Source organism: Lithobates pipiens, unplaced genomic scaffold, assembly GCF_037356315.1.
Source record: "Lithobates pipiens isolate NorthernLeopardFrog02 unplaced genomic scaffold, aLitPip1_a1.2 Scaffold_19, whole genome shotgun sequence".
Classification (NCBI taxonomy): Eukaryota; Metazoa; Chordata; class Amphibia; order Anura; family Ranidae; genus Lithobates; species Lithobates pipiens.
Window position 1 is genome coordinate 437,101,962 of NW_027507764.1, and position 17,611 is coordinate 437,119,572.

Sequence of the window (17,611 nt, forward strand, 5' to 3'; positions counted from 1 at the left end):
CCAGGCAAAGTTTTTAAAGCAGATGAGGTTTCAAGATCTGCAGTTCAAGCTCTTTTGAAGAAGCACAAAGAAATGGACAATGTTGAGAACCATAGATGCAGTGTTCAGCCAAGGAAACTTAACCAGTTCCCGAGCGGCACACGCCGATGTACATTGGCAGAATGGCATGGCTGGCCAAATGGGCGTACCTGTACGTCCCTTTAGATTTGCAACGTGCCATCGTGCACGCACTGTCTGGGACCTCCATGAGTCAGGTTGCGGGTCCCATGGACTCGATGTCCACAGGGATACCCATGATCGTCTCATGGAGAGGAAGAACAGGGAGATGCTAATGTAAACAAGCATCTCCCCGTTCTGCCTAGTGACAGTGTCACTGATCATAGCTCCCTGTGATCAGGAGCTATGATCAGTGATGTGTCACAACTAGTCCATCCTCCCTACAGTTTGAATCACTCCCCAGGACACACTTAACCCCTTCAGCGCCACCTAGTGTTAACCCCTTCACTGCCAGTCACATTTACACAGTAATCAATGCAATTTTAATTACACTGATCGCTGTATAAATCTGAATGGTCCCAAAATCGCACCAAAATTGTCCGGCGTGTCCGCTATAATGACGCAATCATGATGAAAAAATCGGTGATCGCCGCCATTACTAGTAAAAAAAAATATTAATAAAAATACCATAAAACTATCCCCTATTTGTAGATGCTATAACTTTTGCACAAACCAAAAAGCAAAAAATATTGCTTTTTTTCTAAATTGTCACTATTTTTTGTTTATAGCGCAAAAAAATAAAAACCGCAGAGGTGATCAAATACCACGAAAAGAAAGCTCTATTTGTGGGGAAAAAAATACATCAATTTTGTTTGGGAGCCACGTTGCATGACCACGCAATTGTCAGTTAAATCGACACAGTGCAGAATCTCAAAAAGTGCTCTGGTCTTTGGCCAGCAAAATGGTCCGGGGCTTAAGTGGTTAATGCAGCATATGAAAGACACATCATGCTTACTTCCCTTCAACATCGGGAGATGTCCAGCAGTATACCCATCTACTCCAAAAAGCCATACCTCTGATGTGGAAACAAGGCTAAGTGACTCAACTCTGCATTAAAATATAGGAACGCTGGTGCAGAAAAATGGCAGCAGGTGTTCTGAACTGATGAGTCAAAATTTGAAATATTTGGCTGTAGCAGGAGGCAGTTTGCTGAAGGCCTGGAAAGCAGTACAATAATAAGTGTCTGCAAGCAACAGTAAAGCATGGTAGAGGTTCCTTGCAAGTTGGGGGCTGCATTTCTGCAAATGGAGTTGGAGATTTGGTCAGGATCAATGGTGTCCTCATATATAAGGCATATACTTATCCATCATGCCATAACATCAGGGAGGCGTGTGATTGGCCCCAAATTTATTCTGCAACAGAAACATTACCCCAAACATACAGCCAATGTCATTAAAGTGGAACTTCAGTCATTTTTTCATCTTTCCATCTATTAAATGCTCTGACCTTGTTTTTTTAACTTTGGATAGTAAAACATTTATTTTCTGCCAGTAAATACCTTATACAGCCCACTTTCTGTTTCTTGTCTGGTAAAAACCCTTATGACATCATGCACAGCTCTCTCTCTCCCTCTCTTGAGAGTTTGCCAGGAAGGGAGGGGGTGAGTCATAAGAGGACCAATGAGAGCTGCAGAGCTGGAGGTGTGCCTCTGTGTGTCTGTGTAAATTCAGGAAGTAAACAGGCAGCAGCTTTAGCTGCCCACAGTTAAAATGATTGCAGCCTGACAGTGGAGGGAGATTTTTGCGCCATATTTGGCAAGTACAGAATCAGAGTATATATAAAATAATATGTAAAATTGTTGGAGGGAAGCTTCAGAATGGCAAAGATGTTTTTATTACAAATTATGTGAGCAGACTGCAATTACTCTTTAACCACTTAAGCCCCGGACCATTTTGCTGGCTTAAGACCATAGCACTTTTTGCGATTCGACACTGCGACATTTAACTGACAATTGTGCAGTTGTGCGACGTGGCTCCCAAACAAAATTGACGTCCTTTTTTCCCACAAATAGAGCTTTCTTTTGGTGATATTTGATCACTTCTGCAGTTTTTTTTTTTGTGCTATAAACAAAAAAAGAGAGACAATTTTTAAAAAAACGCATTATTTTTTACTTTTGCTATAATAAATATCCCCAAAAAATATATAAAAAAACATTTTTTTCCTCAGTTTAGGCTGATACGTATTCTTCTACATATTTTTGGTAAAAAAAAACTGCGACATTATGGCGGACACATTGGACATTTTTTACACATTTTTGGGACCATTGTCATTTATACAGCAATCCATGCTATACAAATGCACTGATTCCTGTGTAAATGACACTGGCAGTGAAGGGGGTGGCAGTGTAGGGGTTAAGTGTGTCCTAGGGGCGTGTTTCTAAATATGGGGGGCGTGGCTGTGATTTACAGATCACTGAACTCTGCTCCAATCACAGGGAGCAGAGATCAGTGTCACTTGTTGCTATGCAGAACGGGGAGATGCTGTTTATATTGGCATCTCCCCGTTCTTCCTCCATGTGAGATGAACACGGGTATCCGACCGGCACAGGGGTCCCGACCGGCACGAACACGCCGCCCGTGGGAGGCACGCGATGGCACGGCGGCAGTTTTAAAGGGACATACCTGTACGCCCATTTGCCTGTCCGTGCCATTCTGCCGACATACATCGTCGTGCACTGGTGGGGAAGCGGTTAAGAACTATCTTAAGTGTAAAGAGGAGTAAGGAGTCCTGGAAGTGATGGTTTGACTTCCACAGAGCCCTGATCTCAACATCATCGAATCTGTTGGGCATTATATGAAGAGACAGAAGGATTTGAGGCAGTCTACATCCACAGAAGATCTGTGGTTAGTTCTCCAACATGTTTAGAACAACCTACCTGTCGAGTTCCTTCAAAGACTGTGTGCAAGTGTGCCTTGAATAATTTAAGCAGTTTTAAAGGCAAAGGGTGGTCACACCAAATATTGATTTGTATTGATTTCTCTTCTGTTCATTTACTTTCAATTTTGTTAACTTATAAAAAATAAACTGTTAATTTACAGAATTGTGACACACCTGCCTAAAACTTTTGTGCAGTAGTGTATGTGAATACATATGAAAAGAAAAGCATTTATCTGCTGTACACATGAACTCAGGGCCTGATTTAAAATACAGAGTTTAAAATTAAATTAAACTCAGCAGCTGTATTTAAATGTCCCCTGATATTCAATGAAATATACAATATACTGTAGGTGTCTCATCACACAGCAGAAGCAAAAGAATGTTACATCACTTCCGTTTTCAATGCAAAACATCACTTTCACACCTGAACATCATGTAGTGTTTCCATATTTTGTCCAACCCCTGTACCTATGTATTTTTTCTGTAAAAATGTACATAATGATATACCATGACCCTCTTGTGTATTCAATACTCTTATATTAAATGAATATATGCAAAGATCAACATATAGCATACAACTACAGCATACACTGTGCACAAAAAAAAAAAAAGCAAAAACAGCATAACAAAGTGCATTTAGCAAATTGTGCAAAAAGCCAAAATATTTCCATTGCATGATAACCGTTCTTGCCCAAACCAGTTATGACTATATTAGTCTCACTTTTTTAACATATATCATCCAGCAAATCGTGAGTTAATATTGATAAACCATGTACTATAGTCCCATATAATATTTACTCTGTGCAAGTTTCAATTCACACTATGCCCAGTTGTTCAGGAAACTTACCAGAATGTACGACCTGTTTTGAAATGGGTCATTTTTACTTTTTGTATACAACTTCAGGAAGCACAGGCCCTATTCATGTGAACGCCATATGCATAGAATCAGAAGAGTACAAGGTATCCATAGTGTAAAATATACATTAAAGTGATTGTAAAGTCTCATTTTTTTTTCTCCTGTGTCTCAGCTAATCAGGAGGGAGAGTCTCGGACAGCCGAGGGACTCGTGGACATCGCTGGACAGAGATGGGGCTCAGCTAAGTATTAGGGGCTGCTGAGGGGGGTGCTGCACACAGAAGGCTTTTTATCTTAATGCATAGAATGCATTAAGATAAAAAAAAGTCTGCCTTTACAACCCCTTTAAAAATGACAATCCATAAAAACGCACATTTGGTGGTGCCAATCCCAGTACTAAGGTACAGCTGGCTATATCTTACATAGAACGCTGAATCCATTGGGACATCCTGCTGGACATGAACAGATGTTTTGTGCAGAATGACATCACGTGCTTATTCCTGCCTAGGATGAATCGTGCAGGCCGGAACTCCTGGAAAAGTGTACACTACAACTCCTGGAACAGGCTGTTGTAGTATAACTTCTTCCCACGCTGTTTGCAATTACTGTATCCTTGCTGGTGTGCTCCATTACATTGGACTATCATTATGTTTCCAGGTTGAAGGTGAAAATGTAATGCTGTTCTTGCTCCACGTGACCAGTCTTTAACAAAACTGTTGGACTTTAGACAGATTAGTAATTTTCATAAAGGCAGATTTAGACAGATTAGTAATTTTCATAAAGGCAGATTGCATGCAAATTCTTTGTGGGTACTGTGGCCCACTGGTCTGGTGTAAGGCCAAACATAACATAGTAAGCGTGTGGCCTGTCAAGGAATGTGTGGCCTGTCAAGGAAATAGACAAGTTTAAAGAGCTATCACACGGTACCAGTATCTCTCAGCCAATCCGGTGATACCGTATGAGTGTAGATCAGGAGAAGGCCGTGCACAAGGCTGGCTTCTCTGAAGGAGCCTGGAGGCTTAGTTGAAGGATACTACATGGATCTACACTCATATGGTATCACCGGATCGGCTGAGAGATACTGGCACCGTGTGATAGCTCTTTAAACTTGTCTATGTCCCTCAGTCTGTGGCAGAGACTTTCTCAAATATTCTATGCATAAGCCTGTGGCAGAGACTTTCTCAAATATTCTACGCTCAAGTCTGTGGCAGAGACCTTACTTAACACCCTACCGGCTGCTAGGCCTAGTGAGAGGAGGTCTATCTGGGGGTTGTAAAATCCAGCTGTGAAACGGTTGCTCTTTTCTGGATTTTTCCTATAAGAGACTTTTCATTTTTGCAGTCTAAAGTACCTGAACTTAATCCTAACCCTCTACCCCTTATCTAAAGACTGTTTCTGGTTCAAATAAATAACCCAAAAGAAGATTCAGTGTCAGTTTCCACATTTCTTTGGGCCATCTACCACGGGAACCCCTACACTTAGAACAGTCAAGAAGGTAACGGTAAGCCCAATAAAACCAGCAGCTCCTTCGGGGTCAATGCTACATATATATATATATATATGTAGTGCCCCCTACCTTTTTTGGTAGGTGCTTAGTGGTGTTTTTGATAGTGTAGGATGTAGAGATAGGTAGATTTGGCCAGGGACATGTCTTTTTGCTGGGCTTGGTTGTGGATTTGGGGTTGGTAGTATCAGAGTAGAAGGGGGTGGGGCCGCCTACACTTAGGCTCAGAGATACCTCCTCTGCTTGACAGTGAACTCTGTTGGCAAGAGAGGATGGGCTGAGACCTGAGTGGCAGGAAACCCCATGTGAAATAATTGACCAATGGTTAATTTCTATGGTCAATGGGAGGTCTCTCATGAAAGGGGGGGGGGGGGTCACATGTACTCGGGATTGCATGGGAGGAGGAAGTAGGAACTAAGACGAAGAAGAAGACTGGGAACAACCTTCTGTAAGTAGAACATGGACTGTTGTTGGGAGAGTGCAAAGGGAGTGCAAACCTAGTGGAGCTATTCAGAAATTCTATGCTGTGTTCTTTCTGGTCAGTGGTAGCAGCAGGCATCGTGATTGATGGAAACTTTGGTGGACATTTATTTTATTAATAAAAGGAATTGTCAAAAACTGTTGTGTTTTATTTACTTTTTACATTTTTTTGCCGATAAGTAGGGCCCATTACTCATTCACATAATGACGGGGGCCAGGATCTGGGGCCCCCCCTGTTAAAAGAGGCTTCCAGATTCCGATAAGTCACTGCCTGCACTCCCACAAACACTGGGTCAGGGTTGTGGGGAAGAGGCGCTTGTCCCCATCGATATGGGGGGGACAAGGTGTTTGCCCCACAGCACCCCTCTATGTTGAGGGCATGTGGCCTGGTATGGTTCAGGAGGGGGGGGGGGTCGATCGCTCTTTCTCCTCCCCTTTCCTGGGCTGCATGCTCGGATAAGGGTCTGGTATGGATTTTGGGTTTTGATACACTTTTAAAGCTGTAAAAAAATATGGTAAGAGGTACCATCTGCTCTCCATACCAGAGATATGAAACAATAGTGTTATCTGCAACAATATTGAATGTTTGTCTTGTGATGCTGGGACTGTGAGGTTTACTATTAACTGACAGACGTACCAGGAGGTGCTGCAAGACTCGCTGCGATAAAAGGCAATAAATTATACTAGCAGAACAAGTGTCCTTGTCATTAGCCAGATGAAAAGTGTCCGCCCACTGCATTCCCAAAGAGTTCTGTCTATTGATTCAAGCAGGTTATAGTGTTATGAGATAAGAAATAGCTATATAAGGTCAATATACGTGACTGACTATGTCTTGTTTTCTGCATTCGGACCAATGTGCTTTTTTAAACTTTATTTATTATATTAGCATAAAATGCAGTTTCAACCAAAACCGCAGTCAAAATAAAATATATAGAATATAAGATTTACATATAAAAAGCTCTCATTTTATACCTTTCACTTGCAGTCTACATTAAACAAGCTGTTTAGCAGCTTTTCTAGAAGACACAATAATACATGAATAAGACATACATAATAACATATAACACATAATACATGTATAACAGAATATTACTTTTGTGCATTACATCATACTGTGATACTTTAAAGTGTAATTTAAAGTGTAATTTCAGGTTAAACCTAACTAGCTTTAAAATGTCCCCCATCCCTCCTAAAACCTTTGCTGACTAACCTGTAAAAAAACATGTGTATACCTACCTATTTTCAGAACAGCATAAATATCTGTCAGCACACCACGGATCCTCAAAGTCTGAACATTTTTTTAATTAAAGAAAGATCACATTACAGTAAAGAAGTGCAATGTTTTGGAGCCGTACAGGACCCCTTCATCCGGCATGTGATCATGGGCACATCGGCAGGGCACATGACAGGGCACATTACATGGGCCAGGGCACATTACATGGGGCAGGGCACATTACATGGGACTTTACATGGTACATGGCACATTACATGGAACATTACATGGGGCAGGGCACATTACATGGGGCAGGGCACATGACAGGGCACATTATATGGGGCAGAGCACATTACATGAGGCATTACATGGGCCAGAGTACATTACATGGGGCAGGGCACATTAAATGGGACAGGGCACATTACATGGGGCATTACATTGGGCAGGGCAAATTACATGGGGCATTACATAGGGCAGAGCACATTACATGGGGCAGGGCACATTACATAGGACAGGGCACATGACAGGGGACATTACATGGGACAGGGCACATTGCATGGGGTGGGGGACATGACATGGGACATTACATGGGGCAGACTGTTGGGCACCTTGTGGGAGGGGGGGACACAGCTGGGCACAGTACCAGTGGCTTTCTTCTTCTGGCTTCAGAGCACATTTAATTTCTCCTCTAGTGGCGCGCTGTTCCCCCTCGGCCCCTCCTCCTCCTATCCTGTCCACCGCAGATGATATCACTTACTCTGGAAGGACAAGAGGGGAGGAGGGGCCTGCAGGGAACTGCACGCTCCAGCCAATAGGATGCCAGCCTCTTCCCTGCCTATCTCTGCCTATGTCTGTGCCTGTGTCCTCCTGTCAGCTGCCTGACTGACAGTCAGATCACCGCGGAACCCCTGGGGACTTCTGGCGGAACCCTGGTTGAGAACCACTGGTTTAGGCCGATATGTATTCTTCTACATATTTTTGGTAAAAAAACTTGCAATAAGCGTATATAGATTGGTTTGCGCAAACGTTATAGCGTCTACAAACTAGGGGATAGATTTATGGCATTTTTATTATTTTTTTTTATTAGTAATGCTGGTGATCTGCAATTTTTATCATGACTGCGACATTGCGGTGGAGATATCGGAAACTTTTGACACTATTTTGGCACCAGTGACATTTATACAGCCATCGGTGCTATAAAAATGCACTTGATTACTATGTAAATGACACTGGCAGGGAAGGGGTTAAACACTGGGGGGCGATCAAGGGGTTAAGTGTGTCCTAGGGAGTAATTCTATCTGTGGGGGGGTGGGCTCACTACAACATGACAGAGATCATTGCTCCCAATGACAGGGAGCAGTAACTCCCTGTCATGTTGCTAAGCAGAACAGGGAAATGCCTTGTTTACATCTCCCCATTCTGCCAATCCATGACATTGAGTCCGCAGGACCCACAGGCACGCTCATGGAGTATGCGTCCACTAAGCCACGTCTTAAAGGGGACATACAGGTACACCCATTTGCCCTGCCGTGCCATTGTGCTGGCGTACATCATTGTGCCCTGGTTGGCAAGCAGTTAAATTCTTTTTTTCTTCTTATTTATTTCATTTCATTTTTTTATTTTTGCACTGTCCCTATCTAATCACTTTTATTGCTGTCAGAAGGAATGTAAACATTGTTACAGTAATAGGCAGTGACAGCTACTCTTTATGGAGGGATCTGGGGTCTATAAGATCCCAAATCCCTCCTTTGCACTTATAAGCATTCAAAACGCCAAGATTGGCTCTTTTGAATACTGTAATTTTTAAAAATTTGATAAGTTAAAAATCAGCAAAAAAAGCGCTCTGACTCCTATAATCCTAGGAAGCTGTTTCTCAGACCAGCAGATCAACTCCTCCTCTCGCTCCACAGTATTCACATCACAGATCATGGAAAAATAAAACAATACATGGCATAGAACTGCTAGACCAGGTTTTTATACATTAAAAAGCAGCTATATTCACAAATATATACAGTATCTCACATAAGTGAGTACACCCCTCACATTTTTGTAAATATTTTATTATATCTTTTCATGTGACAACAATGAAGAAATTACACTTTGCTACAATGTAAAGTTGTGAGTGTACAGCTTGCATAACAGTGTAAATTTGCTGTCCGCTCAAAATAACTCAACACACAGCCATTAATGTCTTAACCGCTGGGTGAAAATGTGCAAATTTTGTTCCAAAGTGTCAATATTTTGTGTAGCCACCATTATTTTCCAGCACTGCCTTAACCATCTTGGGCATGGAGTTCACCAGAGCTTCACAGGTTGCCACTGGAGTCCTCTTCCACTCCTCCATGATGACATCACTGAGCTGGTGGATGTTAGAGACCTTGCGTTCCTCCAACTTCCGTTTGAGGGTGCCCCACAGATACTCAATAGGGTTTAAGTCTAGAGACATGTTTGGCCAGTCCATCAACTTTACCCTCAGCTACTTTAGCAAGGCAGTAGTCATGTTGGAGCTGTGTTTGGGGTCGTTATTTTGGAATACTGCCCTGCGGCCCAGTCTCCGAAGGGAGGGGATCATGCTCTGCCTCAGTATGTCACAGTACATGTTGGCATTCATGGCTCCCTCAATGAACTGTAGCTACCCAGTCCCGGCATCACTCATACAGCCCCAAACCATGACACTCCCATCATAATGCTTGACTGTAGGCAAGACACACTTGTCTTTGTACTCCTCACCTGGTTGCCGCCACACACGCTTGACACCATCTGAACCAAATAAATTTATCTTGGTCCAATCAGACTACTGGACATGGTTCCAGTAACCCATGTCCTTAGTCTGCTTGTCTTCAGCAAACTGTTTGTGGGGTTTCTTGTGCATCATCTTTAGAAGAGGCTTCCTTCTGGGACGACAGCCATGCAGACCAATTTGATGCAGTGTGCGGCGTATGATCTGAGCACTGACAGACTAGCCCCACACTCCTTCAACCTCTGCAGCAATGCCGACAGCACTACGTCTATTTCCCAAAGACAACCTCTGGATATGACGCTGAGCATGTGCACTCAACTTCTTTGGTCGACCATGGCGAGGTCTGTTCTGAGTGGAACCTGTCCTGTTAAACTGCTGTATGGTCTTGGCCACCGTGCTGCAGCTCAGTTTCAGGGTCTTGGCAATCTTCATATACCCTAGGCCATCTTTATGTAGAGCAGCCATTTTTTTTCAGATACTCAGAGAGTTCTTTGCCATGAGGTGCCATGCTGAACTTCCAGTGATCAGTATGAGTGAGTGAGAGTGATAACACCAAATTTAACACACCTGCTCCCCATTCCCACCTGAGACCTTGTAACACTAATGAGTCACATGACACCAGGCAGTGAAAATGGCTAATTGGGTCCAATTTGGACATTTTCACTTAAGGGTGTACTCACTTTTTTTGCCAGCGGTTTAGACATTAAAGGCTGGGTGTTGAGTTATTTTGAGTTGACATCACATTTACACTGTTATACAAGCTGTACACTCACTACTTTACATTGTAGCAAAGTGTAATTTCTTCAGTGTTGTCACATGAAAATGTATAATAAAATAATTGCAAAAATGTGAGGTGTGTACTTACTTTTGTGAGATATTGTATCTTGTAAAACAGATCACAAAGTATGTGAAACAGTGTACAAAAACACTATTCCTTTAGTAAAACATGTGTAGGGAAGTGTTCTTTTGTACACTGTCTGGAGGTTGTCTACATTCATGCCTGGTACCTATCATAGAGTTCTTATTACAAAATGATTCTTCCTGTTAAGAGGTCGTTTCCTGCCCCTGCTAACAGGTCAGGAGAACCTTCAAGGCTATATATATGGATGTCTTAGCCCTTGTACACACGGTCGGAGAATCCGTCGGAATGTGTCCGATCGGAGCGTTTTGGCGGATATTCCGACTGTGTGGTCTGCATCGGACTGTTTCCGTCGGAATATCCATCGGACCAACTTTTCGAACTTGCCGGAAATATTTTCTGACAAAATGCTCCGATTGGACATACTCCGATCATGTGTAGAGAATTCCGATCGGACAAAGTGGCACGCATGCTCAGATCAAATTCCTACACCAAAGCTATTGGCTACTAGGGTGAACATAGTCCCGTCATAACGAAATAACGTCATCACGTCGGATTTTCCGACAACTTTGTCCGACCGTGTGTATACAACAGTTTCGGACAAAATCCGTCGGACAAAATCCGACTGACAAAATCCGACGGATTTGGTTGTCGGAATCTCCGACCCTGTGTACAAGGGCTTACAGGAAGTGAGGAAGAGAGTGGCCAAACACATGCTTTGCAGGCCAGGAGGTGCTGCAGGCTGATTTTGTGCTGTATCCATCTATCCATCCATTCATCCTTCCAGGCTGAAAAGGGACAATACAATATAGACAAGTGTTACCGCACTGTGTAGCCCACTGTTTGTTATATTACTGTCACTCCTGTGTGGGAATCAGAGATACTATATCTGTTGAGGCTTCTCTGATTCTGAAACTGAAACTTTCTATTTGCATATTGCAATATACTTAGGTTATAATCAAATGAGCTTTGCTCTCATACACTTGAGAATAAGGCTCGGTTCACACAGGGGCGACTGCGATCCGACTTGAGGTCGCCCCTGGTCGCCTCAGGTCGGACAACATTTAAAAATCAATGTAAGTGAATGAGAGCCGTCTTAATGCACGCGACTGAAGTCGCCTCCGACTTCAAAAGAAGTTCCTGTACTACTTCAATCCGACTTGTAGGCGACTTGTACCCACTGATTTCAATGGAGGTCGCCTCCAAGTCGGATCTCGGTCTATAAGGAGGAGACTTTGACAGAATTACTAGCTCTGAAGGGGGAACTCCACGCCAAATTTCTGAAAAAAAATTGGCGTGAGTTCCCCCTCCGAGAGCATACCAGGCCCTTAGGTCTGGTATGGATTCCAAGGGGTACCCCCTACGCCGAAAAAACGGCGTGGGGGTCCCCCCAGATCCACACCAGACCCTTATCTGAGCACGCTACCCGGCCGGCCAGGAAAGGGGGTGGGGACGAGCGGGCGCCCCCCCCCCCCCTCCTGAGCCGTACCAGGCCAAAGCACCTTGTTCCCATGTTGATGAGGACAAGGGCCTCTTCCGGACAACCCTGGCCGTTGGTTGTCGGGGTCTGCGGGCGGGGGGCTTATCGGATATTTATTTTTTGTTTACAAACAGTTTTTATTAAAGGTTATTGAAACATATACAATAAAAAAGGTCAATCGGTACAAAAGTAATCAGAGAGAATAGCATACAATGTAACAACAATAAATCCTTGATACTCTGATATGACATACAGTGGTGTGAAAAAGTGTTTGCCCCCTTCCTCATTTCCTGTTCCTTTGCATGTTTGTCACACTTAAGTGTTTCGGAACATCAAACCAATTTAAACAATAGTCAAGGACAACACAAGTAAACACAAAATGCAATTTGTAAATGAAGGTGTTTATTATTAAAGGTGAAAAAAAATCCAAACCATCATGGCCCTGTGTGAAAAAGTGATTGCCCCCCTTGTTAAAACATACTATAACTGTGGTTGTCCACACCTGAGTTCAATTTCTCTAGCCACACCCAGGCCTGATTATTGCCACACCTGTTCACAATCAAGGCATCACTTAAATAGGAGCTGCTTGACACAGTAAGGTCCACCAGAAGATCCTTAAAAGCTACACATCATGCCGAGACCCAAAGAAATTCAGGAACAATTGAGAAAGAGAAAGTAATTGAGATCTATCAGTCTGGAAAGGGTTATAAAGCCATTTCCAAAGCTTTGGGAATCCAGCGAACCACAGTGAGAGCCATTATCCACAAATGGCGAAGACATGGAACAGTGGTGAACCTTCCCAGGAGTGGCCGGCCGCCCAAAATTACCCCAAGAGCGCAGCGATGACTCATCCAAGAGGTCACAAAAGACCCCACAACAACGTCCAAGGAACTGCAGGCCTCACTTGCCTCAGTTAAGGTCAGCGTTCATGCCTCCACCATCAGGAAAAGACTGGGCAAAAATGGCCTGCATGGCAGAGTTCCAAGGAGAAAACCCCTGCTGAGCAAAAAGAACATCAAAGCTCGTCTCAATTTCTCCACAACACATCTTGATGATCCCCAAGACTTTTGGGACAACATTCTGTGGACCGATGAGACAAAAGTGGAACTCTTTGGAAGGTGTGTGTCCAAGTATATCTGGCGTAGAAGGAACACTGCATTTCATAAAAAGAACATTATACCAACAGTAAAATATGGTGGTGGTAGTGTGATGGTCTGGGGCTGTTTTGCTGCTTCAGGACCTGGAAGACTTGCCGTGATAAAAGGAACTATGAATTCTGCTGTCTACCAAGAGATCCTGAAGGAGAATGTCCAACCATCTGTTCGTGTACTCAAGCTGAAACGAACTTGGGTTCTGCAGCAGGACAATGATCCTAAACACACCAGCAAGTCCACCACCGAATGGCTGAAGAAAAACAAAATTAAGACTTTGGAGTGGCCTAGCCAAAGTCCTGACCTGAATCCTATTGAGATGTTGTGGTATGACCTTAAAAAGACCGTTCATGCTCGAAAACCCTCTAATGTAACTGAATTAGGACAATTCTGCAAAGATGAGTGGGCCAAAATTCCTCCAGGACGCTGTAAAAGCCTCATTGCACGTTATCGCAAACGCTTGGTTGCAGTTGTTGCTGCTAAGGGTGGCCCAACCAGTTATTAGGTTTAGGGGGCAATCACTTTTTCACACAGGGCCATGATGGTTTGGATTTTTTTTCACATTTAATAATAAACACCTTCATTTACAAATTGCATTTTGTGTTTACTTGTGTTGTCCTTGACTATTGTTTAAATTGGTTTGATGTTCCGAAACACTTAAGTGTGACAAACATGCAAAGGAACAGGAAATGAGGAAGGGGGCAAACACTTTTTCACACCACTGTAGAGTGGTATGCTAATCCCAACAGAGAGAACTCATAGAAAAATTCCGCTGAAACCTTGTACCTCATTGAGTGAAAATAGAAGAAAAATCAAACAAAGTAAAGAAAGAAGTAAGAAAAGAAAAGAAAAAAATAAAAAGAAAACCAAAATGCTACCACAAGTGAATGTCATCAAAAACCTTCATATACCCTGTCATTAAACACTGTGCTCAGCCGGACTGTCAGGCCCTGGGGTTATCCATTGCAGAGAAGTCCAAACGGACCATTTACGATCAAAAATCTGCATGGAGTCTTGCAAAGTGTGGTGTAATCGCTCCATGAGCTTAATCGACTCCATGCGCTGCAAAACTTGTTCCCAAGGAACCCCCGGGGACCTCCAGTGCAACGCCACAGTCCAATGAACTGCATTGACTAGTGTATGGGCTAATTTCTGAGCCGGGGGAGTTAGTCCCGGGATGTCAGCAAATAAAAGGCCAATCCGGCACGTGATTTCAATATTAGAGCCCGTAACCTGGAATAATTTATCAGCGACCCGTTGCCAAATGGGCTGCAGTACCCCACAGCCCCAAAATATATGGGAGAAGGAGCCCGGCTCCGGACATCCACGAAAGCAGCTCCCCGGGACCAGTGGGCAAAATCTATGTAGCCTGGCAGGGGTATAGTACCATCTAGTGTGCAGTTTTAATGCAGTTTCCCTGACCGCCAACGATTTCGTGCATTTACGCATGTTTGAAATCGCATATTCCCATTCCTCCGGGGTCATTTCGAAGCCAACCTCCCTCTCCCAACCTAGCATAGCCTGTGATTTAGCCTGTAGCTGTACCTCTCCAAGAGAGCGGTACAACCAGGAGATATTTCCCCGATCCCTAGATGAGGACTTACAGATCTTTTCAAAATCATTAGGAGGGGGAAGCCCCCACTTCAAGTAATGAGTGGCGTAGAAATGCCGAACCTGCAGGTATTTATAAAAATCTTCTCTGGGCAACCCGAACTGCTCCTGGAGAGAAGCAAAGGTACAAAACGGCTGTTCTTGGGAAAGGGCCTCAAGAGTAACCAGGTCTTTCTGAGACCAACCCTCAAAGCTCTCCGGTGCCGAAAAAGCCGGCGGGAATCTAGGGTCCCCCAAAAAAGAGGCCAGGCCGGGGCAGGGTGGGCACAGGGCATATCGCTTTTTGTATAAAGACCAGAGTTGAAGGGATTGTGCTACCACTCCATTCAAAGTGGCTAATTGTTTGGGGCGAACCCCATCCAACCACAGAAGGCCCGGGAGGTAGAAAGGGTGCACCGAGGATCTCTCAAATTGAAGCCATGAGACCGTACCCGGGGGATAATGCCACTGCGCCAGCTGCACCAGCCTGGCCGCGAGGTAATATAACCATAGATGAGGGAGCCCCAGACCCCCACGGACCGCTGGCCTGAAAAGTAGCGTCTTGTGCAGTCTAGGTTTTTTGTTTTGCCAAACGAACCGATTGATCTCTTTCTGTATACCGTCAATCGTGTTCCGGGAGACATATAGAGGCAGTGCTCTAAAAAAAAATAAAAGCTTCGGGAGGATAGTCATTTTGATAGCCTGGATTCTTCCCATAAAGGATATCCGATAACTATCCCAAGATCGCAATAATTGTGTGACCTGGGCAAAGGCTTTGGGATAATTTGCATAATACATTTTAGGTAAGGAAGCAGCCAACTTGATACCCAAATAGGGCAACGAGTCGCAGCACAATGTAAAACCAAAGCTCGCCTGTATACCTGCAAGAGTGGCATTGGGAATGTTAATAGGAAGGGCCGCACACTTAGCAAGATTGACGCCCAGACCAGACATGCCATGGAATGAATTCAACAGGGGGATCAGATTCGGCAGCGAGACCACAGGGTCTGATAAAAATAATAGTACATCGTCTGCATACATACTCAGTGTGAAAACCCGATCCCCCTTAGAATATCCCCTGATATCCGGGTGTAGACATATCGCCCTGGCAAGCGGCTCCACCGCCAGGGCAAATAGCAGGGGGGAGAGGGGGCAACCCTGCCTAGTCCCCCTGCCAAGCGGAAAATAGTCAGAGGAACATCCCGGGAGTTTAATTCGGGTGCAGGGGCGATGGTACAGAGCCCTAAAGCCGTGCACAAAAGCCCCCCCGAACCCGAACCTAGACAGGACAGATTCCAGATAAGGCCAGGTGACGCTATCAAACGCCTTATGGATATCTAAGCTTAGCAGTAGCACCTTTTTGGAGAATAAATTGGCGTCCTGAATAATATTAGTGGTAAGACGGATATTGTCTGTAAGTTGGCGAGAAGGGATAAATCCGGTCTGGTCTGGGGATATCAGAGTGGGGATAATATTAGAAAGTCTATTTGCCAATAGGCGGCCAAATATTTTCAAATCATTATTAATAACCGAAATTGGTCTATAATTTTGGGGGAGGGAGTGGTCTTTGTTCGGTTTGGGGATCAAGGACATGTTCGCGAGAAGCATGTCCTCGGGGAAAGTGTGGCCTGTTAAAACATAATTAAACAATTTCGCCAAATAGGGAAGTAGTTGGGGTGAAAATTTTTTATAATATATAGAGGTAAAACCGTCTGGACCAGGGGCCCTAGAGGGTTTCAGTGATGAAATGATTGTCTGGAGTTCCTCTGTACTGCAAGGGGCATTCAAAGCTAGAGTTTGCTCCTCAGTCAGGGAGGGGAGGGGAAGGCCATCAAGCCAATCTTTAACAGCTAGACCCGGCGTGGGGGTCGGGGCTGCCAACAAGTCCTGATAAAATTTAGAAAACAGTCCCAAAACCTCTGCCGGATGAGATACCAATTCTCCCCCTGCGTTCCTGAGTTTGTAAGTGTGTGGCGGTCTCATAGTAGCATTCAACTTCCTGGCGAACATCGCAGAAGCCGAGTTACTGTGCAATAAAAATTTAGCCCTTGACCACCTCAACGCCTTCTCCGTCTGCCCAGAGAGAAGAGTGTCTAGTTCCGCTCTTTTAGTCAGGATCTGTGCGAATATGTCAGGGGAATGGGAGTGGCCATGAGTGTGATATAGTTTCGCTAATTCTTCAGTAAGTCTGGAGATGTCATGTAGTCTCTGTTTCTTCTGCGTGGCCGCTATAGAGATCAAACGACCCCTGAGAACCGCCTTATGAGCGGCCCAAAGGGTGGAGGGGGAGATGTCCTCAACGTCATTTAAAGTAAAATATTCCTTTATGTGCTCTGCAATCTCCGCCACCAGGGCCGGATCCGAAAGCATGGAATCATTAATGCGCCACGCGGCCTGGGATGGGGCTATACCTATATGTGCCACCGAGAACGACACCGACTGATGGTCCGACCAGGGGCACGGGATAATACAAGCCTTAGATGAATTAGCTAACAGTACCGGAGTGCTAAATATATAATCCAGTCTGGAATAGCTGTCGTGAGGATGGGAATAAAACGTATAGTCTCTGGCACCCACATTATGGGCGCGCCATGTGTCGAGTAGTTGATGGGAACCGAGCAGACGGACAAGGGATCTCGGAAAGGCATTAGCAGTACTCACCACCCGGCTTCTATCCAGCTTAGAATGTGCCACCAAGTTGAAGTCACCACCTAACAGTAGATGGGGGGAAAGGTATCTGTCCAAAATCTGGAAAAAAGAAATAAAAAAAGATGCCTGCGAGGTATTAGGAGCATAAACATTAGC

At 44.3% G+C, this 17,611-nt stretch overlaps 1 protein-coding gene across 3 annotated transcripts in view; it reads right to left on the reverse strand.

Annotated features, from left to right (window-relative positions):
• Positions 1–17,611, reverse strand: part of LOC143997176 (ethanolaminephosphotransferase 1-like) — a 90,573-nt gene that overhangs the window by 53,357 nt on the left and 19,605 nt on the right. The gene's annotated exons all lie outside the window — the stretch shown is intronic.